Consider the following 24,570-nt stretch of genomic DNA (forward strand, 5'->3'; position numbering starts at 1 on the left):
AGCGCAGACTGAAATGTCAAATTCATTGTATTAAAAATCCTGTTTCTAATTCAGCTTCCAAGTACTTAAAAGCAAATACGCTGACAATTCTGTATATTTGATTACAAATAAGAAAAATGCTCGACTACAGTTACTACATCGTAGTATGCTGCAGTAAGTCGGGCATCCCTCATCATTTCTCAGAAATAACATACGTAAACATAGCTGGAAAAGTTTAGCAAATTCATACATATATATTCATTTGGGAAAAGAAAAAAAATCATTCTGCTTCAATCAACAGAAGGCATTTGTAACCATAGCATGCTTCCCCTTTTGGGAAAAGGGTGCAGAATTTTTGACCGAATAGAGACAGAAATGAACTTCAAAAAGGGGAAAATATGTTAAAAGAGATAGAAACTAGTAAGAACTAAGAAAGAGTTTGACATGGTGAATTTTTCAAAATCCCCTTTTTAAAGTGCTTTTATTTCTGGGCCTTCTCATTTGTGTTCTACTCTATTAAATACGATAACCAGCCTATCTAAAAAATAAAAACCAACAACGTATTACATTCATGCTTATCTCATGCATTTTCACTAAGTTTTATTACTGAAGTTCCGTTGTAAACTTAGGAAATACTGCAAAAGCAGCATACACCATTTGGGTATCAGACGTTATCACGTCGGCATTTCATGCTTACCCTCTGACAGCATAAGCACCCTTTATCATCTATGGAATTCTGACAGTTATGGTAAAATATTTGTACTTAGTACACAAAGGGATTTTGTAACTAATGTAACTACATTACACAGCAATTTAATTCCGATACATTTTGCTTCTTACTATTGAATTAAGATTGTAAAAACAGCCCGACTTTCCTGTGTCTGACTGGTAACATTTCCTTACATTTTCAAATCACAGTTTAAACTGAACCCACTTGGTCTCCTTGGATAGAAACTTCATATCAGGCAAAAATTACTCTTTAGCACGTTTGATGAATCCAGCTTAAAACCAAAAACAGGACTGCATAAACATCTGCGACAAACGAATTGCCTCGGCCATTCTCTTCTTTCTTATTTAATCTCCCACTGAGTACAGTTTAGTAGGTTTGCTATTTTATAGTGCAGACCTCTCTCTCACCACCCTACTGCTTGCAAAAAGAATATAAAAATTTTCCATGTGTCAGAACACAACCTGAGCAGAATAGACCTGAGCCTTTTAAAATGGGTGCTAGTAGGAGAAGGGAAAGCAACAAATAAGCTAGCACCCCAAATTTCCAAGAGTAACAAAAAGGAAAAAAAAAATAGGGAAAATGACACAGAGGATTGTTAAACTAATAGATCAGTTACTAGAATATGAAAGAAGTGTCCTTTCCTGGTGATGCTTGACTGAATTGCTACTTGCATACCCACACGAGTATAAACTGAGAGCAAAATTTTTCTTAATGTAGGCAGTATTATGAATGTTGAGATATTCCTGTTTCAGTATCTTTAAATCTGAGGCCTTGTTAAAGAAGAGGCTACTTGGAAATATCTCCAAGACACTGGCAAACCCTTCTCGGTTTCTCCTGATTTTCTTCTGCAAATGATCTGTTCAACAGAGGGGAAAAATAAAAGAGCAAATAGCAGGCAAAGCACCTGATTCTTTAAAGTGCTTGTTATTAATTCTGTGCCTTTACAAAAGGACAAGGAAAATTCCACTTCCCAAGTAAAGAAATACAGAAAATTGTAACATCATAGCTGTAAAAATTATTTTTTTCTGTTCTTTACACATTGCCTGAATTTCACTTGAATGCTGCTTATACTGTGTAACACAGATTTCACTTTACATAATATTGCTTAGTGCCTATATGGATTATTTGTTACCTAATAACTGTTAGACTGGTCATGAATTTTTACTGTGCTAGGTATTTTTCAGAACTTAGTTATACGTCTGCATTTTTTTAATTATTTTTATTTTTTACAAACTTTCAAAATATTACTGTATTCTGGTCTATTTCACTGCAATTTAACACTGCAGAAGTGCATCCAGATACTCATAACACAATACACTTATAGGCACAACTAAACAAAAAGCAGATTAGCTTGTGATGCAGTGGAATGAATGGGACTTTCTTCTAATGGAGAAAAACCTGTTTGCTCATAATAATTCAATTTATAGCTGAGAAAGGGAACAAAGCACCTGGAACTGAGTCAGTGTGAATTCCAGCAATGCAATGAGCTTCACAAAAACTGTGGTTACCTTGTTTTTTAACTAACCACGCTGAGCTGACAGCTATTAACAGTAGCAAGGACTTGCATAACAAGGACTTGAAGGAAGGCTTAGCACTATCCATGCCAGAGCGATTTAAAGAGAATGAAGGCATGTATTTCTTTATGGCGCATTATGTAACAACATAGAGGGCAATTTGAGACATTTAAAAAGATATGGGGACCCACATATGATTTTACACTTGTTATTTCAGAGTGCTTATAACCTAATGCTTATGAAACACCTAACTTAGGAATGTGATCCTGTAAAATGAGTTTAAAATGTTTTCGAGGACGTGTTTTACGTTTTGTACGTGCTTAGAAAAACATAGTAGGTCCTACAATTCATTTTCTTCAAAATTCTGCAATGTATGCAATCTCAGATAAAATTGTCAAAATCTACGATAGCTGGACCTTCTGGTTCACATTAGTGTGAAGAGAAAACTGCTGTTGAGCTGACACATTGATAGATTACGAGTTCTGCTGAAGAATAGCTAAAAATGGTGATTCAATCTCGTTGCTACTATATAAAAAAAATAACAGAAGTGGAGATGTTACTCGTGATATCATGCCTTTTATCAAAACCCTAAAAGGGTTCTGGTGCATTGAACACGTTCTCCTTCTGAGAGCTTTTTGCTGTATAAAATATCGGCGTAAGTAAATGAAACTAAATTGGCCTATTAAAAAAAAAAAAACAAAACAAAACAGGATGAGCTTTTGTGCCCTAAGTTTATTTAAACAAGGAAATAAAGATTGGAATATAAAAGGACTGCCTTTTATGGTGGTGGGTTTTTTTTCCCTGTTCACAGGAAAATAGAGATTCTGGTCTTGTAAAGATGAAATGGAGAGCTGCAGGATTATGAAACAACTAAACACGAAGGGCAAATCTGACTGAAAGAGACAGAGAATATTATTGCAATTATTTAAAACTTAGCTGGGTTAGTTCCTTCACTAATTTAAATCAATTCAGTTCCCCTGATATCAATAGGGTGATAGAGATTCATCCAAAACACACTTGGTATGTAAGATAATGCGTCACTTTCTGTTAGGACATGTAAACACACGTGAAGAGGACTCTTTTCTATCTATCTCATTAACCTTAAATACTCGAAACTGCACTTTTAGAAGAGGCATTTATGTACTTCTGCAATTTTACTCCTATATCTTCATTGGTATGAATCTCATGTGGTCATTTATACTAAAATAAAGTCAGGTCCAAATGCTGACTTCAGTCCTCAGTGCTCCGTACTTATCTGTGCTGCTGCAAATCACCAGGAAGGGCTCAAGATGGCAGGGAGCCGGGGCCTTGCTGGCTGCTGTCTTCCTCCTGTGAAAATCACCAAGCGCTCCCACTGCTCATTTCTGAATCACCCAAGGCATCCTGCAACAACAGAAGGGAAACAAGACTTCATAATCCTCATCCTCACCGATTGGGAGAGCAGGTAAGGGGGAAACAGAAATATGGGGGGGAGGAGGGAGAGGGATACGGGGGGGATGCAGGGGGGAAAGGAAGATTTCTCATTGCACTCTCCCCTTTCCCACAGTAAAAGAAACCCTAACACAAACTTCATTATATCACCAAGACATAAATGGCATGCACTTCAGATTTCCTATTTCAAGGTTTTTTTGGGGGGTGTTCTTCAGATTTTTATTTTATTTTATTTTACCAGGGCCTCTCCAGTGTATTCACAGCTTCTCCTACAATAATGTTTCTGGTCGCATAGAAATTTTTATCTCAGAAAAACATCTCCCCACATAACTGTGACGTAAGCCCTGCGCTGGGTTTGGGGATGAAGGGGGAGATGAGCAGCGAGGAGGCACAAAGTTCAGCATCTCCTCCCACAGCACAGCACAGCCAGAATCCATGATGAAATCCCCAAATGCCTCAGCCCCGCTCTGCTCGCTGCCTTATGAGGTGCGCACTGAGGAATGTGGGATGTTTAGGCAGTGTGTGAAGACACCGTTGGTAGGGGGACGAGACAAGCCACAGAAATGCGCAGGGAGAAGCAGGAAGGAGAAATGTTTTACGCACTGCTGTGCCGGCAGGGCAGACACTCTCTCTGGGAGCCCGCTACCAGCCAGGCGGGCGGGATCCTCTCCACAGCCCTCAGCTCGGGGCCCGGCGCAGCGCTCGGCCCTCAGGGCGGGCTCCGCGGGCGCTCCTCTCACGGCGGCGGGAAGGGCGGGAAGCGGCCGCTGTGCCTCCCGCTTCCGGCAGCTCCCACAGCGGCGTTACCTCCTCGGCTGCGGCGGCCGGGCAGCCCGTCCCGGCCCGCTCCGGCTCAGGGCGGCGGAGCTCCCCGGCGGCCGCAGGCGTCCTCCGTGGCCGCTCGTCAGCCCCGCGGCTCCCCTCGGCGCGGGGTGAGGCGTGGGGGGGAAGCCACGGGCGCGGCTGCCGTGGCCCCACGCGCAAAATCTCCGCTGTCAGCAGACCCCCTCCCTCCCTCAGCGAGCAGGAAAAACAAAAAAAAAAAAAGTTAAACGGAAAAAAAAAAAGCGGAGGGTGGGAGGGGAGGGGAGGACATGCGGAAGGATTAAGGGAAAGAAGGAAAAAAAAACAACCAACAAAACAACCATCTCCCCGCTTCCCGCCCGCGGCTGCCGCACCGGCGGGCGGGCGGCGTGCCGGGCGCACCTGACAGCCCGCGCCCCGCGCTGTATTTCCCTCCCTTAGCGACAGGGGAGGCGCGCGGCGGCCATTGGCGGAGAGCGCGTCGCGAAGCGGTGCCATTGGCTGCCCGCTCCGCCAATGGGGAGCGCTGTATCCGGGAGGCACGGGGCTGTGGAGCTATTTAAATCCAGCTCGGTGATGTCAGCGGGGGCGGCGGTTGGCGGAGCAGGGGGGCTGCTGGGGGCCGCGCCTGTCAGGCCGCGTTCGTCAGTGGGCGGCCGGTGTTGAGAGGAGGTGAGCGGCTCCCCGCACCTGCCGGAGTGGCCCCGCGTGAGGAAAAGCGGTCAGCCTCCCACCGCTCCTTCCCGCGCTCCCGCTGAGCCGCGGCGGCGTTGGCTCGCTTGGGGGGACGCTGGAGCGCGGGGGTTAAGCGTGGGGCGTTGGCGCAGTGAGCGTTGAGGCCTGAGGCGGTGGGCTCGCCGACTGTAGGAGTTCTGTGATAAGACACGTCGGAAAACCTCTTAGACGGAGGGCGAAAGGGCTGCAGCTTGCGTTGCAACTACTCGTGCGACTGTTTGGGGGAGGGGTTACCTTAAAGTACCTTTGCGTTGCTCTGAGTGACATCCAGTGCCTCCCCATGGCCTCCGTGGTGTAGCGCATGGACCTTCGTGGAGTGACAGAAGGCCCCAAGTTGAAAGGGACCCACAGGCAGCATCGAGTCTAGCTCTTGGCTCCGCACAAGACCACGCAGAAGTCAAATGTGTGTCTGAGAGCTTTGTCCAAACGCTTCTTGAACTCCAACACTCGGGGTTGTGCCCACTGCCCAGGGCAGCCTGTTTCTGTGCCCGCTGCCTTCTTCTGAAGAACCTCTTCCTAACCCCTTCCCCTGACAGCTCCATGCTGCTTTTTTCCTGAGCTCTGCCTCATGTAACACATCCCGTCAGCTGGAGATTTGTCTGGTTTTGATCCTGAAGGACTGCTGTGAATGGAAGTGTGAATCTCAAGTGATCATGGTGGTTTAAAGAAAGGTGCATGCTTGGTACTCTTAGGCCACAAAGTGTACCAGTGTGGTATGCCCACCCGGCCAACTTCTTTGCATTTCTGACTCCTGTTACTGACAGACCCTGCTCTGTGGGTTGCAAAGAGGACTTGTGGAAGCTAAAACTTGGATGATTCTAGCTGCAAGTGTTCTGCTTTCCATTGTTCTCTCAGCACTGCAGTCACAGATGGAGTTGAAACTGTGTGATGTTACAACAAGAAAATAAGCAAAAACAAAATCCAAATGCACTGGTCTGTCTTGGCAGAAAACGTCTTGTAATTTGTTCTGCACTTCAGTATGCTCAGGGACATGATTTAGCAGAGGGTTGTTAGTTAGGGTTAGTATGGTTAGGTAATGGTTGGACTTGATGATCTTTAAGGTCTTTTCCAACCTGAGGATTCTATGATTCTATGCTGGAGACCTGTCCTGGAGCTCATTTTGTTCAGCCTAAAAAAGGCTGAGAAGTTGAATTAAAACAGCTATCTCACCTGATGCCTGTAATCCTCCTTGCAGCCTAATGCTCAATCCCTGATTGTTGCACAGTTTTTTCTCTTTTGTGTAACCCAAACTGAACCATGATGTGACCAAATTGCAAGCATCTCCCACCCTGCACTGTCATGTCCCTCATGCTAGAAGCATGCATAAACAGCAGGTGACAGGCTGCAAACGTTTCTGAATCTGTAGGTGCACATACACAGGGAGCATAGATTTTGGCTTGTGTGTGCAGGCATTTTGGTTGCTTGAAAATGGCAGTGATGTGGCTGCAGACAGACACATGGTCTGGTGACCAGTGGAAATGGTTGCATAAAAGCAGTGCTCTGGTGCAGTGGGCTGAACACATGGCAGTACTAAGCTGAACAGTGTTAGTGCCAGGGATCTGTCATAAAGAAATGATTCCTGGTTTTGATTGATTTTTTTTTTTCCTGTAGTAACGCTGATTATTTCTAGAGTGATTTGGAAGTGTCACCTTTCTCTAGAATGTCAGATCAGTGCTAGCAAGAAATGGGCAGCGTATTCATGGTGGTCCTGCAGACTCATCTAGACTCTTGGTTCCTGCATCTTTCTGACATGTGTGCAATTAATCTCATGATCAGATATGAATTGGAAAGAATTTCTTTACTAACCTTATGGACAGAGCATTTCAGGGGAAGAAAAGAAAGGGGAGGCATTTACCCTTAGCTGCCATGCAGAACATGATTCATTTTTCAAAATCACATTTATACACTTCTGTGGCATAGTCCTAGGGGACAGAAAGAAATGTGAAGAGTTCATCTGCTTGGTCCTTTGATTTTGCTACCATGTAGTAAGACCCAGTCTCCCCATCTCTTTCCTCATGAATATTCAAAGAAGATTTCCAGGAGGGAACCTCCCTGGATATCTCTTACTGTATTCAACTTAGTACACTTCTGCCTCCTTAGGTGAAAGTTTGACTCAATTTTTTTCTTTTTGTATCAACATACTGAACAGTTGTTCCCTTCCTTTTACAGTAGCTTTTTCATATTTTGAAGAATGGCACGTGTGCCATCAGTTCTCCTTTTTAAGCTAAACAAAGTCTTAATGTGTTCAAACTTTGATCAGTATTTTTTTTTTTTTTTTTCTAGATCTTGTCACATAACTCTAAAGAAGAGCAAGGGTTGCAGCAGTCTCCAACTTTCACTCCTACACTGCCAGTTCAAGAAGGGTCTGGAGAGAAAAGGCCTAAATAACATGATGAATAAAAAAGGAAAAAATAATTGCAGACACGATTGCCGTCTCCTAGGTAAGAGGAAGCAAATACTGGAAGGAAGGTGGATGATGCAGAAGTGCTTACTTCAGTTCAAAGAGGGCCATAGGGACAGTTGACTGATAACCTGACTGAATGTGGAGCGTCATTAAAAAAAATAAAATATATGCTTAAAAAAGGGCATACAGAATGATAAACAGTACTATGTCACTGTGTAAAGCAGACTCACTGGAAGTTGTGTTACAGCAGCTCACCTCTGGAGTTTCACAGGACATACAGAAGTTGCAATTAGGGCTGAGTAAACAGGGACATGGGGAAGCGAAGGTGCACACAAGCAGTTAAATTTCAGACTAGGCAAATTTGGAAAACATAACTCTTGACACTGCTTCCTTCTGACTACTCTTTAGAAATCATTCCTTCTCTAGACCATCAATACATGATGCTGTATTTATTTATTTTTTCTTTAAGAAAATGTTTTCCAGAAGGGCCATATGCAATGCTGTGCAGGATTCAGATGAATTCAGGCTGCAGGTGGGGTCAGTTGCAGTCTTCTGTCTTAAAATATCAATAAAATTCTATTTTAAACGTTTTGATCAGAAATAGTGAAGCTTTTAAATTTTAAATGAGATTTTCAATGTTAAACATTTTTTGTGGAAATCCCCTTGTTACATTATTAGCAAGTACTCTAATAATCATTGTGTATCTTGCACTTCATCTGCCTGGAAGAAATGGACAATTCTTTTGCTGCAGATTAACCACAATTTATTTTGTGATTCTGTGGTTGTTGAAAGAGAGAATCATGGTTTGTTAGTTTTTCATCCAGTTATTCAAGGAATGGACAGAAGGGTTTAACCACAACTTCCCTTCTATTCTCAGTCCCCGCAGACATTTGAGTTTGCAAAGAAAAACTGAAAATATGAAAACCAGGGAGTGAGTGTCTCAACAGTACAAAAGATTGCAGTATTGGATCTTATTTTCTGGGCTGACAGTGACTAGAATGGTTTGTTTATTTTACCTTTAGCATAGCCTGGTTCCACACTTCAATGTTAATTTTTCTTAAATGGGGAAAAAGCCATCACTAGAGTTGCTGTTGGATGAATTAGTTTTAGGCACCACTGGACACTAATTGTATTAAAACAGAATTTGGCACAAAAATCTGTTTGGTTTTAACTATTTCCTCATAGAAATGGAGTCACTAATGAGTCTTTTTATTGAGTGAAGGATGAAATTATCTGTTAGTTCATTTGGATAAGCAGGTTTTTTGTTCTTGTTGAGACTCTTTAAATAGGAGGTTGTATGAGAAGCATGTTCACAGCTCTGCTGCAGACAATTCTGTACATCTCAGTGACTCAGAAACCAGCAAGCTACATCAGCAGGCCTCCAAAAGCAACACAAAATGGTAACTGTTATGTCTGTTTTGCTTGAAAGCTGTTCTGTTCTGTCTTTGAGACAAGTTTTGAGTTCTGAGATGGTTTTGTATTTCTAGCAAATGCAACACTATTCCTGGAGGAATAAAATGCTTCAATCTTTGTGTGTTGGACCTGATGGCCTTTCTGGCAGTCACTGGGAGGCTTTAATATGCCAAAAATGCAGACGTGGACTTCTCTGCCTGAAGAAATTGGCTTAGATTAGAGAGTAGAGACAAGTATTAATTAACCAAACATATCTACAACATACAAAAGTTCTCTTAGAGTATAAGTCAACATCTAAGTACCTCCTTTGGTGTAGTATCAGTAGGTCAAAGCTGTAAACAGTCATCTGCTTAATTTCACACCTGTTATTTTGAAAGCTAATACAGTTTTTCTTATCTCTGTTACACATAAAGCCATTATTTGTGCACAATATTTTTTGAACACTCTGTGGCTCAGCTGTATATTTTGTCCACATCAGCTTCCTCTACAGTATTGCCTGGTTAGCTCTAGCAACAAGCATCTTTTGGAACCTTTAGAAAAGCTTCTTCCAGTTTGCTAGAGACAAACATGTAGGGACTGATGACTGTCTGGGATTATAAAGAGGGTGGTTGCAGTGGTACTCAGTAGAAGGGCCAGGTCACCAGTTAGGCCATCTGGGATTGCAGGGAAGAGATAAGGATTTGAATAAAGCAGATTCTCCATTCTGGCAGTCAAACTGTTGAAACACTTGTTTTCTTGCAGCCCCATTGTGGCTTGCAAAAGCTATTCCATCTCCAGAATGTTGCTGAGATTGATGCCGATGAAAATGACATGCAGACACGCTTCACCATTATGCATCTCAGTCACTATAAGGGGGCAGAATAAAATAGACCAACCTATCTGTGAAGAATGCAATGGTTATTTTTCATCACTAAGATTTAGAGGACTTATAAAATTTATTGATCACTGTTTCTAAAACTGTCTTGAATTGTAGCTTTCCTGTTGCAGCAAAGCTGTATGACTAATATTTTGCTATTCTGTTTTCTAGTAGCTTGGAACCACATATCAAAAGTAGGAATACCAAAGAATGCTATAAGAATGTTTTCAAAGTAGCACAAGGAGGAATTCTTTGTGATTTTCCCTATTTACAGGTTTCCTAAAGCAGTGTAAAATTTTACTTTCTTCTTTAATGGAAGATATCTACACATATATAACAAAGTCCGTTTCTTAACTATTGGCCTGTTTCGAAAAATTCTGTTATATTTGGAACTAAGACTATCATGGTGTGTCATCATGTCAGTAGGTAGTATTAATCTGCATAATTTTCAAAAAAGGGTAGAGATTGTTTTTAAGTTTTAAATTCTTTAAGTCTTTAACATCTTCCTTCTCTCCAAAGGCCCAAACGACAGCATCCTCAATAGCTAGAATAGAATGTAAGTTCAGAGATGATTGCTACAGTAAATTTCAACGTGACATCTAATATAGATTCTTTCCTAAAACTTCTGCTATTAAACCTACATGTTGTAGTATGCTTATGTATCTGTTGTTATTAGAGTATAATCTTTGTTGGGTTTAAGCACCACATTCCAACCAAGAAAGCAAATTCACGTAAACCACTCATCGCCTCTTTATCCTATGAGCATATCAGCCATATCATAGAACAGCTTGGGATCTTAAAGCCCATCCAGTTCCAACCCCCTGCTGTTGGCAGTTTGCCACCTGCTACCCAGAGCCCCATCCAACCTAGCCTTGAAATGCCTCCAGGGATGGGGCATCTGCAGTTTTTCTGGGCAACCCATTCCAGCGCCTCACCTGAAAAATTTCCCCCTAATATCTAATCCAAATCTCGCCTCTTATAGCTTAAAACCATTCCTGCTTGTATGCAGATACTTCTCTTATTTGTGACACTGTTCTAATCCTACATGGAATGACTTTATGGAGACAGATGCATTTTTAGCATGCATGGAGATTAACGAGTTCAAAACAGAGCTTTTCTCAGTCAAGAATGTAAGCCAGCAGAGACAGTTATTGTCCAGCTCTTGCATAATGGTCAGCCAGTATAACACTTGCCACCAAAATGAGACTTTCAGAGCTCTCAGGCAATTATCATTTACTGGGTGAGAGATATCACTCAATGGCATGAGTGGAACCATGGCATAGCTTTTTCCATGGCCTTCAGAGCTGATGTTTACCTCTGCCATGCTTGCAGGGGAATGTTTTTATGTCTCCAAGTGCTTAAAATGCTAAATTCTACTAGTTTCTATGGAATTCCTGTTTTGGTGTAAGGTATAATTTTGACACAAGAACCACAGTTGTGCTTGACTCCTGAGCAGACAGAAAGAGGAAAATCTCTCCTATATCCTTATCATAGAATCATAGAATCGCATGGTTGGAAACGACCTGCAAGACCATCTGGTCCAACCATTCTCCCATTGCCATTGCTACCACAAGCAATGAACCACATCTCGTAGCTCCTCATCCAGACGCCTCTTGAACACTGCCAGGGACGGCGACTCCACCACCTCCCTGGGCAGCCATTCCAGTGCCTGACCACTCTCTTGAAACGAGAAGTTCTTCCTTATGTCTAACCTAAACCTCTGGTACAACTTGTGGCCATTTCCTCGGGTCCTGTTTGTTGCATGGGAGAAGAGGCCAAACCTCTCCTCATCACAACCTCCCTTTAGGAAGTTGTAAAGTGCAACGATGTCTCCCCTGAGCCTTCTCTTCTCCAGACTAAAAGACTTAGATTCTCTTTAACTTCTGAGATAAAAATGTACATCTGTGCTCTAGTACACACATTCTACCACATCTTCTTTTGCATCTTTTGAATAATTTTTCTGCCACTAGTTGTAAGTCAATTGGCACTTTTTGATTTATTTAGTTCAGCATGCAAGGGAAGTGCATATCAAGTTTATGGGCTAAAGTGGAATTGTCAGCTATTCATGAAGCAACACCTCCAAGAAAGATTGCTCATGGCTTCCTGTCCTGAGCAATACAGAACTTAAAGCATCTACTGGGTTAACTTGCCCTTACGCAGAGCAAAAACCCTTGGGGGAATCCAGCACTACTTATTTGTTTAAGAGATGTGTCTATGCATTTGAGTGATGTCTTGATTTGTTTTTGTTTTTCCAAGGAGATCATAACTCATTTGCATAAACAGTTCCTAGTCCATAATGAATACGCATAACAGTATTTATGATAGATAAGTTGAGGGAGATTTTACAAGACAGCAAAGCATGCAGTAGTAGAAGGGAGAAGTACCCTTTTCATGCTGTCTGGCAAGAATGATGACTTAGAGCAGAAAGTAATTTTAATATCTTATCTAAGTACCCACATCAAAAAAAGAAAACAGGGAAAACAGGTATTCATGGGCATGTTGGTGTTACAAATGCCGTGATACTCTGTTTTAATACACTGCATTCAATATCTGATATATAACATACAAATTAAAGAATATGCCAGTTAAGACTGCAGGAGTCCTATTTAGTCATCTGTGTGGATCTCGTATGACTTCTTCTAACTTAACAAGAAGGAGGTCTCTTAAGCAAGAGCTGCGTGGAGATAGGGCAGCTGCTGCTCAAAAACAAAATGAAACTCTGGCATCTTCAGGAAAAAGAAGAGCCAAGAAGAAGCCATAGTCTGCTGCAGAGATCTAAGGGCACATGTTACTCTTTAAACTAGTTTATCAGTAAATCAGCTATAAAATGTTGGACAGGTTGTACGTGTGGGTGGAAACAATATGCACAGTAAAACAAGCTGGCTGGGTATGCAGAGAAATGTGCTGCTAGAAAATCTTGTGAGGAACTTTGAACTAGCTGAAGTATTGTAAATAAGCTTGTGTTACATGCTGTTGATTGAGCAAAATTCAAATGTTGAAGACAGCAGTCGTGAAGTCTCTGCCTTTGTGTGACTGCTGAACAGCTCAGTGTGGAACACTTAATCTCGTATTAACTTTTACTTTCTGTTTGTTGTGACAACTTAGTGCTGTTTCATGGCAATTTTGAAGTTTTTTGAAGGACTCTGGGGAAGGGGATCATAATGGCATAGAAGATTGGAGTGGACACTGCAACAAGTGGAAGACAGAAGAGGATTCTTAAGGAGAAGGGCAGAGGGATATGGAGAGAGGCAGAAATGAATGAGCATGCAAAGATGGTACAGGGGTGTACCATTATGGCATAGTGTGAGAAACTGAGGAGTGTATCAGTGCTGTTTGCTTAGCATGGCAGACCCGCTTATCTAATTATTTTATCTGTAATATTTCTAAAACACAAGTAACGTGCAAGCTGTACTGTAACATAGAAACAAGCACTAAAAGCAGTTCAGCTGCTGTGGTCTGCAGGTGCTGATGTCTGTAGTCCCTCATAATCTTGTATGTGGCTAGTAGGAGGGGATGAAGTTTACTAAAGATGATGAGAGTTTCAATACTCTTGGCTCTGTGGTTCGAACAGATATAGCTGTCAACAATGATGTTTCTGGTTTCAGAGTTACCTTTGGTTTGAGTTCTTGAGACCTACCGCCTAGGGCAAGCATCCAGGTGAGAATGCTGATAGGAATTTGCAACTTAAAGCTCCTTGGCAGCAGATGCCTTTTTTCAGTTTTTGTGGCAGTGAAGCAGGTTCCAGAGAATGGGAGGGGAAATCTCAGGGGGTGTTTGTGAGGTGCCTGAGAGAGGCATGTAGGGATGGGGAAGGAATCTGGGAAAAGCCAGAGGGGTGTCATGGGTCTTTCTCTTCTCAGTGTCTTTGTGTCAGTGTCTTTCTCTCAGCCTGCCCCATCTCTTCCTCCCCAGGGGTGGCTGCTCAAGTTCTTGTAACTTGTTTCCGAAGCCCACAGATATCTCCTCCCTGCCCCCCCGCCTCACATCTGTCTTCCTCTATCAACTCAACTCTGCCTGGAAAAAAAATCTCCTCATGGCTTTGCTGTAACTTCTAATTATTCTCTGCCTAAAAGAGCAGGATGCCAGGGGCAACTCCTGTTACAAAGCAAAGAGGAGACAGAAGGTGGGTAAGGGTCATTTAGGCCAGAACAACAAGCTCTGTCTCCCAAGATGAAGGCAATGTATCTTGCATTCTTCAGCTGCTCTTGCCTTGTCTTGGCCTACTGAATTTATGTCACTCAAGTAGCCAAGCTGACGGCAGATGCCCACAGATTGACCTTCATTTTGTTGTTTTGTAGGTTTTAAGGATGTGTTATGAAGAAAACTGGTAGAAGTAGCAGAACTAACCTTATGGGAAAATATTTGCCCAGTGATTTGCTAAACCAATCAACAAGCAACACTTCAGAGTTGCTCGCAGGGGACCTCAGGTGCATGCAGTGCACAACAAAACATTGCTGGGAAGCAATTGATGGGAAGGTGTAGAGCCAGGATCCACTCCCTCACAGACCTCATATAAGGGTTTGCAGTGGAGGTGAGGGTATATTGTTGGAGATCCTCATCTATATGAGGCCTTCTGAAGGTAAGCAGCTTTTCTGCTTTTGTTTCTGCTTCTGCGGCTGCTGTGCTTGGGCTTATCCTCGTTCTCTGCAGCCTGGGACTCTGCTGTCCTGCTGTCATTGCTGTGTTTTCCATCACATTATAGTGTTATGTGTAGTAACAAATGCGTGGTTAGTCCCTCCTGACCTAAACCACAACCTGTGTCTTTTGAGTCACTTCAAACCTGTTTTGGTTTCCAAACCAATGATTAGTTTATGGTAGGTATTTCCTGCACACACCTTCCAAAAACACTTCTCCCCCTTTCTGCTGTTTCCCCCTTAAGTATGATTTCTACCACAGTGGTCACCAGGAAAGGGTGACTGTAGGATACACAACAATCATGGATCAGTGGGAGGAGAACTGGTGGAAACAGTAGCCTTATCTCTGTATTTTTGAGTTTATGTAGAGGCTGTATGTATGCATTTTCATGCTAATGAAGAACTGAAGTAATACTAACTAAATGTACACTAGTGGAATTAAATTGAGATCTGTTTCTTATCCTGGCCAAAGTCTTGGCCAGCTTACCTTTCCATCTCCTCAATAATGATGTTCGATCTACTATCATGATTAAAACAGAGCTCTATATTTTCTCTGCAAGCTCCCTTGACTTAAGATACTATACCTCATCTCTTTCATTCAGGGGTTACCTTTGATTAGTCTCCTCAGGGTACTCATATGCATGTAAAAGTGGCTGATTGTTCCTGGGAATTATCCCCCAAATTATTCTGTTTCTTGAACAATTGAAACTTAACTGGATGTTTTCCCATTTCATAGATTTATTAGTGAAAAATAAATCTCACTGCTTTGAAGTTTTCCTAGCCCTTTCCCCTGTCTCCTAGTTTTTAAGGAGGCTGTTTTCTATCTTTGTTCAGCCAATGCTTCCATTCTGCTTTTCCTTTCTGAGTTCCAACTTGCATTTCAAAATATTTTCCTTTTCAGTGATCTTGAAAGAGAGAAACACTTTGTACAGTTGGCTTATCATTCATGTCTGGAATTCCTAGGTGTTACAGAAATCCAAATGTTTTAATATTCAGTATTCATTTTAATATAGCATGTGACTTTAGCGAGTACTTTAAATCATTTTGGTGAAATTTTCCTGAAAAGAACATAGAAAACATCAGTGACTTAGGCTTGTATCCACAAAATGTTTTTCCTTCTCTCAAATTGCCATGGGGTTCCTCATCTTACCTCCTTTGTCAAGTTTCAAGACTTTAGTGCTTAACTGCACCCCCACCAAAAGATTACAAATTGGACCAACCTTCACTGTATAAACGCTGGGATATCAGGACAGTGTAGTTTCAAAGTCTCACCTACAGTGTATTTTTTTAGGTACTTAAAATTAATAGATTTTCTAAGCTGTGTAATCTCACCAGATTCTATAAAGATGCCATCTGGCTGCACCATAAGTGTCCAAGTATACCCTCTCCCTCCCCAAAAATACAAGATTTTTTTCAAGTATAACTGTTGAATATCTTTTCACAATTAAAACAAATTTAACATTGCATTTAAAGAAGAAAAAGCATCAATAAAACGAGGAAAGCGGATTGTGTGACTTCCTCCCAGCAAATTATTTGAAAATCCCAGATCTCATAGGAATGTGGAATTTGAGAAATATTTGTCCTTTGTTCCCCCACCCCAGAGGAGTGCTCTTTTTCCTGCATTAGGGTGTTTTGGCAGTTGACAGATTCAGTGGGAAGGACACCAACAAAAGTAATAATCTTATTTTACTGTCTCTTTCAAAATAATACAAAAAATAAAGTGCCTACAGTAAGAAGACAAGGTTTACAGTAAAGAAAATGAACGAGGTAATGCTCATTACTACATGAGGTTAGCGGTAGTGATTAAGAAAGCTACATCACCAATTGCCCTAATATGTTAGGGCAAATCATTCTAATCTGCAGTTACTGGGGAGCCTCACTTACAGCAAGGATCTGGAGAACCTGTCTCAGCATCTGGGACGTTCTGTGTTGGTGCATCCACCCTGTAGGTGAGGTCTCCAAAAACTCTGCAAGCAGAGTTTATACCTTTATACCATTGGATAAAAAAATAAATGTAACAGCCAGGTGGGTTATCTGGTTTCCTCGTTCTCCTGTTGGTTTTTTCCCCCCAAACCTGGCCAGGGTTCAAGGAGCCAAGGAAGTTGTGCTATCTGTTTTGGTGTACCACAGGCCTCTTTGGCAAGACTAACTGTCTGCCCAGGATCGTGCATACATGCTTAGTCAGGTAACAAAGATTACAGCAAAGTTCTCTTGTGATCAGGAAAGATATCATTTAACCATTATTACTGCTCAAGAAGTGCTGTAACAGAGCTTCTGTAGATAAACACCAGAATATACATACTCCTCCTGCCATGGCAAAATATGGATAAACAGCATTTATATGTACAGTTAATACTACATGTATTAGATATGCTGTTAGGTTGTGAGGTTCATCTGTAGATCAACTTAGATTCAGGGCCTATCTCAGGCCCCAGCATTTCATAGGGACAAAAATCATAATGCAGATTTCTGGAAGTAACATGGAAATAACAGAGCAGGATACAGAAATTAAATATTTACTTGTGACCATGTTCCGCACTGTTCAGTGCTTCACTGAATTAGGACCGTAACTAGAAGTAGATCTGATAATAAAGATGAGTTTTCTCATCAATCTTCTTTCTGCTAAACTGTAGCTTTCCAGTATTCTGCAAGCCCACAAATCATAGCCTAAATTCTATCTGTACTGTATGAAGAGTCTGGCTTATATTAACATCCCTATTTGACATGGAAATAACTCAGTCTGAAGAGCAATCTGGGACTCTATTATAGTCATACTACATGTTACTTGGTATTGAAGATCGTCTGCAGCACTCTTTCATCTGGATGATGACTACATCCAACTTCTATGTAATTAAAAAGTACATATGTATGCAATGTATGCATATATCTATTATAAAGGACAGGTATGCATATGCATGCTTGAGCAAATGTGGGGTGAACTGCTATTTATAGATGGTCCCAGGCCAATGAACAAAATACAGTAAACAGCCCATATATAGGCAGAATTCTTATGTTTTTTTTTTAAATTAAGCGTAGTTTTTATAACCAAAATTACACAAATATTCAAGCAGAAGTCTCATTCTACTATTTTAATACCTGTTCTCAGTATCCATGCAACCCTTGAAAGCTCTGCTAAGGTGGATTTAATTTCTTTCTAAAGAATTCAAGTAGATGGGGGGGAGGAAGGTCCTATTCAGAGTGTCTTGTCTGATCCCATTTGAATGCGTAGATGAACGGACATCGTTCCCACTTCCCTCAGCTGTTAACAAAGTATATTTCTTTTGTGCCTGAGAGAGAGCGAAAGAATACTTTATTTTTTTTTTAAATATATAGTGGTGCTATTCAGGGAGGTATCCCGCACTCTTGGAGGCCATCACTCAATCTCCTTTCTCAACAGCACCACTAAATCTTACACTGGTGTGGGTTTCTTTGGAAATCCCTAATGCACACAGATGACTAAAACTATAATGACAGGAAACTACCTCCAGCTGAAGTATCAGGATGCAGTTTTGCAATTAGCCTAGGCTGACCTCAGTCTATTTTGCTGCATTCTTCTCCTGTGCTAGCTGTAGCCAGCAGTACCAGTGCACCTACATTTACGTGTTCACCTGTGTCAGCTCCCTGACAGAGGTGTTTTTTTGGCAAAAACAGATGCTTTTGGATAGGGTAGGTTTTCAGCTTAATCAGATCACCTCCCTATCCCCACAACTCCATGGGAGTCAGTCTCAACACAAAACAAGGAGAAAAACTTGGGTGGGAGGTAAAGTGGTCCATCTCTTCAGCAGTAATAACTTTAGCTGGTAAAACCTCTCGCTAAAAAAAGGTACTAGAACAAACTGATAAAAATTTGATTTGAGATGTGCAAATTTCCTGGATTTGACAGTATCTATTTTTGAATTCCTGCTAAAATACCAAAGTGCTGTCTTGCTTTTTGTGGTGTACCACTTGAATTTGCATAAGTAAGGCAATGATAGAAAGTGGAGGATCTGGGATTTTTTTTTTTTTTTTTAAGGTTTTTCCATGTGTTTGGTAAGCATAAACCAGTATATCTGATTTCTGTACTAAGAATATGAAGTAAAACTGCTACCAAAACCGAAAAAAGTGTCTGCAATAAGTGGATATAATAAGAAAAGTCAATATGGGTTTTTCAGAGAGAAATTATACTACTTAAACCTACTTGAGTTCTTTATAATGAATGTATAAAGGTGAACAAGGAGTTGAAAGTGATCCACTCTGCTTTTCAAAAGAGTTTTGAGTCCAACAGTAAAGCCTTATAGAAAATTGTGTTGATGGTGGTAAATCATGATGAGGTAGAGGAAAAAATCTTCCATAGACCAGTAATTGTAAAGCAATGAGGGTTTTTTGTTTGTTTGTTTGTTTTTCCTTCACAACAGAGATTTGCTACAGTTTCACTTGGGATTCATGATTTTATTTTATTACTAAGTGGTGTCAAAAAGGTGAAGAACAAAGCCATGAGCTTCAGTAATAATACTGAATTTTTTTAGGGTACTAAAATAAAAAAACCAGCTGTAAAATTATGCAGAAGGATTCCATGAGTAAATTGCATGAGGGGAAAAAAAAAATAATCAACAGAGTTGGGTTAATTTTAGAAAATCTTAACTTTTCAATACAGAATAATGGTTTCTAAATTAGTGTTACTACCAGACCAGACAAACACTTCTTTTTGTTTGAAGAAAGGACAACTGAGGGGGTAGTATGAAAGAGATCTTTGAAGATGATGACTGGTATAGGGAAAGGCAGACAGCGAGCAGTTATGCACAGCTTTGCACTGTAAAAGAACTGAGTGGGAGTCTGTAAAATTCTCATGTGGCAAGCTTGAAACAAAAGGAAGTTTAGTTTTCCCATAATGTAGAACTGAATGTAGAATACACATTCTCTTAGGATAATAAATATGAGTTTAAAAGAAAATAAAATCAAAGAGATCTGGAAGACAAGTACATTGAAGACTATTATACAATGGTCTAGGAAGAGTTTTCTGGCTTGGGAATACTGAGAGCTGAAGGATATGCCTTGGAAGACATCAATTGTTATGTCTAACGAGCTTTTCGTGAGCACGCCCAAGTAGGCCATTGTGGAGAAGTGGGAACTAAGCTTTGAGGACCTTTGGTCTGCTCAGGAATGTTTTAACTTCTAATTTCCAAAGAGAATAAATAGCTTTAATGAGACATCTAATATTAACCATATAGTATGAGGTTAGCACAGGTAAAAGCTATTTCAAACATTACATTTAGCTCCGTATTACCTCAATAATAGCACTGAAATATACAAGTGGCATTATTCATATGGCATTGGTCATATGCTGTGCATTATATGACTCTTTCTCTTGATAAACAGTATGCTGTATGTTTTTATCAGGCCCTAATTTGGGGGGCCTAATAAAAACGTAACCTAACTTCCTGGTTATATCAAAATATAGAACTGGAGTGTTCTTCATTTATACAAATATTACTGAACATTTAAGAGTCTCTGTCTGATAGATAATAATAATAATTAAAAAAAAAAAAGACTACGCACCAAACTTGTAGCATTAAATGGATGCTGTCTTTTTGGCTACTCGTTGGAGAGGGATTACTGTTACTGGAATGGCTTTATTTTTCAGCAGTGTCTCCTTAGAAACAGCTTCCTGTGAACACATATTTCTATTTTATTGAGAAAAGGAAATGCTGTATTAGAAATCAATGTTTTTAAAGGATAATTTAAGGAAGTCTAATCTTGGCCAATGCTAAAATATTTCCAATTTAAAACAAATAGTATTTCTGTCACCCAGTCAGCTTTTCCAAATTAGACTATTACTCCTTGATAAGTTAATTACAAAACAGAAAGAGACTCAACTAATCTAAAAAAGTGTATTATTGAAAGTATAGAGCACGTGTCTAAAAGCTGTTTTTAGAGATTTATTAGTGAAATTTTACTTTTTATATGAAAAACCTTGTCTTCAACTTATTAAATCATAGGGAAAGTACTCAATTTTTCACTCAATCACAACTAATTTCTTTACATTGCTTCAGTGATGGACTATCGTTTTTCTGAAGTACCATCCGTTATAGAAAATGACAGTATCATAATTTAAATTATTTAAAATATGGTACATTTAGGTAATTTTTTACTTCAGTATAAATATTACTGCAGAAGAAATGCTGCTGTTGGAAATAGCTGGGATGAGCTACTAAAATGGAATTGTAGCTCAGTAGGCCGTATTCCTCTGGGGACAGGAAATGAAAGATATTAGAAATTCCTTTGAAATGCAAAAAAATAAGAGAAATGAAGGGAACCTTTTTTGTTGTTTCTGAAATCTGGCCATCTTTAGTCAAATCTTAGTGCTACAGGGCAGATACCCATTATCAAATGTTGCAGAAATTTCGTGCTGCTTAGGCTCCATGCAGATGTGAAAGAGAAATTCATGCTTGTTGGATGTCAGCAATGGGAAAGATTAGGACAGACAATAAAGAGAGGGGTGCAGGAATCTTCCAAAGTATAGATTATATAAGGAGTTGTCACCGCATGTTTAAAACATGAGATGCTATTTGATTGTTGCTTACACAAATAATTTGCAGCTAGTCAACACAGGACAAGAATCCATGTGGAGCTGTGGGCTGTGGTCTTTCTGCTTGTAATGTCACTTAAGTGATGCAGTTTTACTAACTAACCTGACCTCTCTTGTTGCCAGCTACCTCCACAAAAGGCACATTTTATTTTCTGTTTCATAGCATGGAATTTCTCTCCTGTCCCATCACATATATGCTTAATTTTGTTTAAAAAATGAAACCAGATTTTATATGAAATATGTTACGGTTCTGCTGAGTACAATTTGTTGTGGAATGATCGAAAATCACCAGGCCTGAAATTCTGTTTTTGTTATGTTTGTATGTATGCTGGAAAAAAAAGAAAGGTAGTTTTGGAAGCTTGCAACTGCTACAACAGTGTACATCTGGCAGTAGCAAGAGCTAATAGTGAGAAGGGAAGGTTGAAGCATTATTCTGAGCATCAGAACTCTTTGGGGAACTCCCTGACTCCGGGTTTGTGCAAGTGTTGTCTAAGGTGCTTGCTAGCAGAGATAAGTCTTTTCTTGAATATTATTTCCTCCAGCTGTGTATCCTGTAAAGGGCTTTGCAAAAGCTTGGTGTTGGGAGCATGAGGTAATTATCAAAGCATCTTGCATACGGAGGAGGGAAGGAATGGCTCTACTGCCTATACAGTTGGCCATAAGCTAGAGAATCTCCCTCTGACTATGTCATCTTTGCTGGGGGAAGATTTCACTCTTCACATTCAAATGTAATAAAAACAACAAAATGACAACACTTTGTGAATCATTCTGCTGGCTTTGAATTATGGTCCTGGCCTTCAAGAGACGGTCAACAGAATTTCTCTGTCTTCTACTATCAGTCCTAACAAATACTATGTGATGATGATCTGTAAATGGTTAACTTATTTTCTCAAGTTTCACCATTGGAATGATTAAAAAAACTAAACTGTATAAAACAGCTTTTTTTTTTTTTTTTTTTAAGCAAATAATGCTGTGTAAAAATAAGGGCTTTTTTGAAAATAATTCCTGTACATTCTTGTAACTGACTTATATACCCAATGACTCTTTTCTCAGAGTACTAACGTTAGAGCATGATTGCTACTTTTGAAGTTCTTATTTTGTTTATGGGGAAAAACAATTGTCTAGTTAGGTTTCATATTTAATGTGTGGAAACACATGCCCCTAACAAAGGAAATTTATACTTTTTCAGGGATCAGGGTCCCCACAGAACTTTGTGGGACTAGAACAAATATTTTCTTATTAGCATTTGACGTTGCTGCAAGCATATGAAGAGAGAACTTCTTTGTTGGACTTGATGATTTCAGAATTCCTGATTGATAAACTAACCAGTAGTCAGTTTTCAAGGGAAACCCACAACTGTTTCAGAAGTGAAGTGAACTGGTTCTTGATTAATGTCCTTATTTTTGTACCTCTGGACAATAAGGCAGAATCTCATTATTCGAGAAGTTTCCTACAATCACCTTCTAAGAGTCACAAAGTTAGAAAGCTTGCTTTAAGTAAAAAAATAGAATTATTTTTCATTTTGGACCTTTTTTTTCCTGGTTGGACTTCATCTGCTGGGCTTATGCTGTACTTGCAAACAGATAAAACCCTGGAGTCCAGCCATGAGCAGGTTTTCATAATATGAAATGTTGTATAGACACACTGGCAAAAAGCTGCTAAATTCTTAGAGTTAACCTAGATCTGTGGTTAAATATGATCCTGAAGGTAAATAGATATATGAGGAAGTTGGAGGATTATTGGTCAATACCACAATAGTATAAAATGCACCAGGCTGGCTTTAGCTTGGCAGTAACTTATCTTTTGTCACATCTTTGTAGTGTTAGGGTTGCAGCTGTACAAAAAGAGATCCTTACTTGCTCTCACATTAATTAATATTATGTTGTTCTGCTTGTATCACAACAGGAGGATGTTAGAAAGTATTTTGGGGCTTACTGAATAATTTTTTTTTTCTTATGCTGGCTTGCTTCAGAAGTAGTAAGTCAATAGCTGAAGTCTAGAAAAGAGCTGTCTAAAAAATGTGATGTGAAAAAGAAGACTGAAAAAATGAAGGATTTCTTAAAACCACTCCCACCTAGCAATGCTGTTTCTTGTACCTTTAGTACATCTGCTTCTCACAGTCTGTCTTTCCAAATATGCCTACCTTTCAAAATTACTCCAGCTTTGGAATGAAAGTGTCAGCAGTTGCAAGACTCTTGAGAGTTTCATTATCTTATTTCCTGTCTGTCTACTGCATTTAAACATGTGCCAAACTGGAGAGGTCATTTTTCTACCGTGACTCTGGAGTACACTTAATAAGACTCTTGTTACTGACTGACCTCTTGTACCTGGAGAAATTAAACATCTTGGACAAGTTTTCATTGCTTGAATCTGTGCCAAATCCTTTTAACACATGAAAGACTCAATCACTTTTAAACCAGTGGTGTTGAGCAAATAAACTTCGGTCTGATGACAGGAGCCTGCTTGATTTCTGCAGTAAAGGAACAAACTTATAACCACCTTGGTTACAGCAAAAAAAAGTATCTGTGCTGATCTTTGTCAACAGTCTCATCAGATTGCTAGGAACGTCCCTTCTACCAGGTTACTTTGCAGCTGTGAATGAAAGCTCACTATCTGTGCCTAGTACTTGCCATAAGAAGCGTAACCTTAGCTTTCAAAATGAGGGACTTTTTAAGTATTTATGTTGTTGAAATTGAATCAGATCATGTTGCTGTGTTGCTTTTAGCAACTTGCACCTACTTTACTTCCATCATACTTAGTGAGGTTTTTCAGCTGCATTTAAAGACTAGGTCTAGAATAGAGTTCTGTTTATGAAACACTGAAACTATTAATGTTTCACAGCACTTGACAACTCTGGCTTTTCTGATTATATTCAACCTTGCTGAACAGGAATGTTTGCATCATTTAAGAGCAATTTTTTTTTGCACTGTCTGTATTCTGTATCTTCTCTTCAAACAAAGAGATGATGACAGATGATGCCTCAAAGATAAGTAACATTCCACTATACACCCTCTGTCTACAATAAGTTCTCTAAATGCACATGAGTTTCACCACATCATGGCATGTTACCTACTTTATTTATCCATTCCACTTGACATAGCTATTAAAAATAGTCCTTCTTAGTTGAGTCTTTTCCTTTCTCATGTGTCAGTCTTCAGGATCTATTTCTGTAACTACTTTGACAAAATTGAAGACTCACAAGCTGAATGAATGCGCTGTGTTCCCCTACTAACAAAATGTGTATCCTCTGAAAACATTCTGGTTATTTAAAAAATTCTTAGGCTAGATGTCAATTAAAATTACGAGAGGAGGGACTCCATCCACTCTTTCATACTTATTTCCTCTTCTCCACTGTTTCCGTTTCATTTATCAAATCAGCTTTCTGTTGCCAAATTTCTTTCACCCTTTTCTATGTATTGGTTTTTCCTCTTTGTCATGGTTCTATGGTTTTTTTGGACATAGATTGATCTAGTCAACTCTGTGACACTCTTTTTTACTTCACATG

At 40.0% G+C, this 24,570-nt stretch overlaps 1 protein-coding gene and 1 long non-coding RNA gene across 2 annotated transcripts in view; one reads left to right on the top strand and one right to left on the bottom strand.

The window, feature by feature from the left end:
• Window positions 1-2,935: 2,935 nt before the first annotated feature.
• On the bottom strand, window positions 2,936-4,367 carry LOC122190974. The gene is made up of 2 exons (XR_006182269.1): window positions 4,258-4,367; window positions 2,936-3,606 (listed from the first exon to the last, which is right to left on the bottom strand). It is a non-coding gene; the product is annotated as an uncharacterized LOC122190974 (long non-coding RNA).
• Window positions 4,368-5,056: 689 nt separating this feature from the next.
• ARMC2 (armadillo repeat containing 2) overlaps window positions 5,057-24,570 on the top strand; it is a 95,288-nt gene continuing 75,774 nt past the window's right edge. The window contains 2 exon segments of the mRNA XM_042891152.1: window positions 5,057-5,130; window positions 7,477-7,634. The gene's annotated coding sequence lies outside the window, so the exon portion shown is untranslated.

Source organism: Lagopus leucura, unplaced genomic scaffold (genome assembly GCF_019238085.1).
Source record: "Lagopus leucura isolate 7727_CA_CO unplaced genomic scaffold, USGS_WTPT01 Super-Scaffold_73, whole genome shotgun sequence".
Lineage (NCBI taxonomy): Eukaryota > Metazoa > Chordata > Aves > Galliformes > Phasianidae > Lagopus > Lagopus leucura.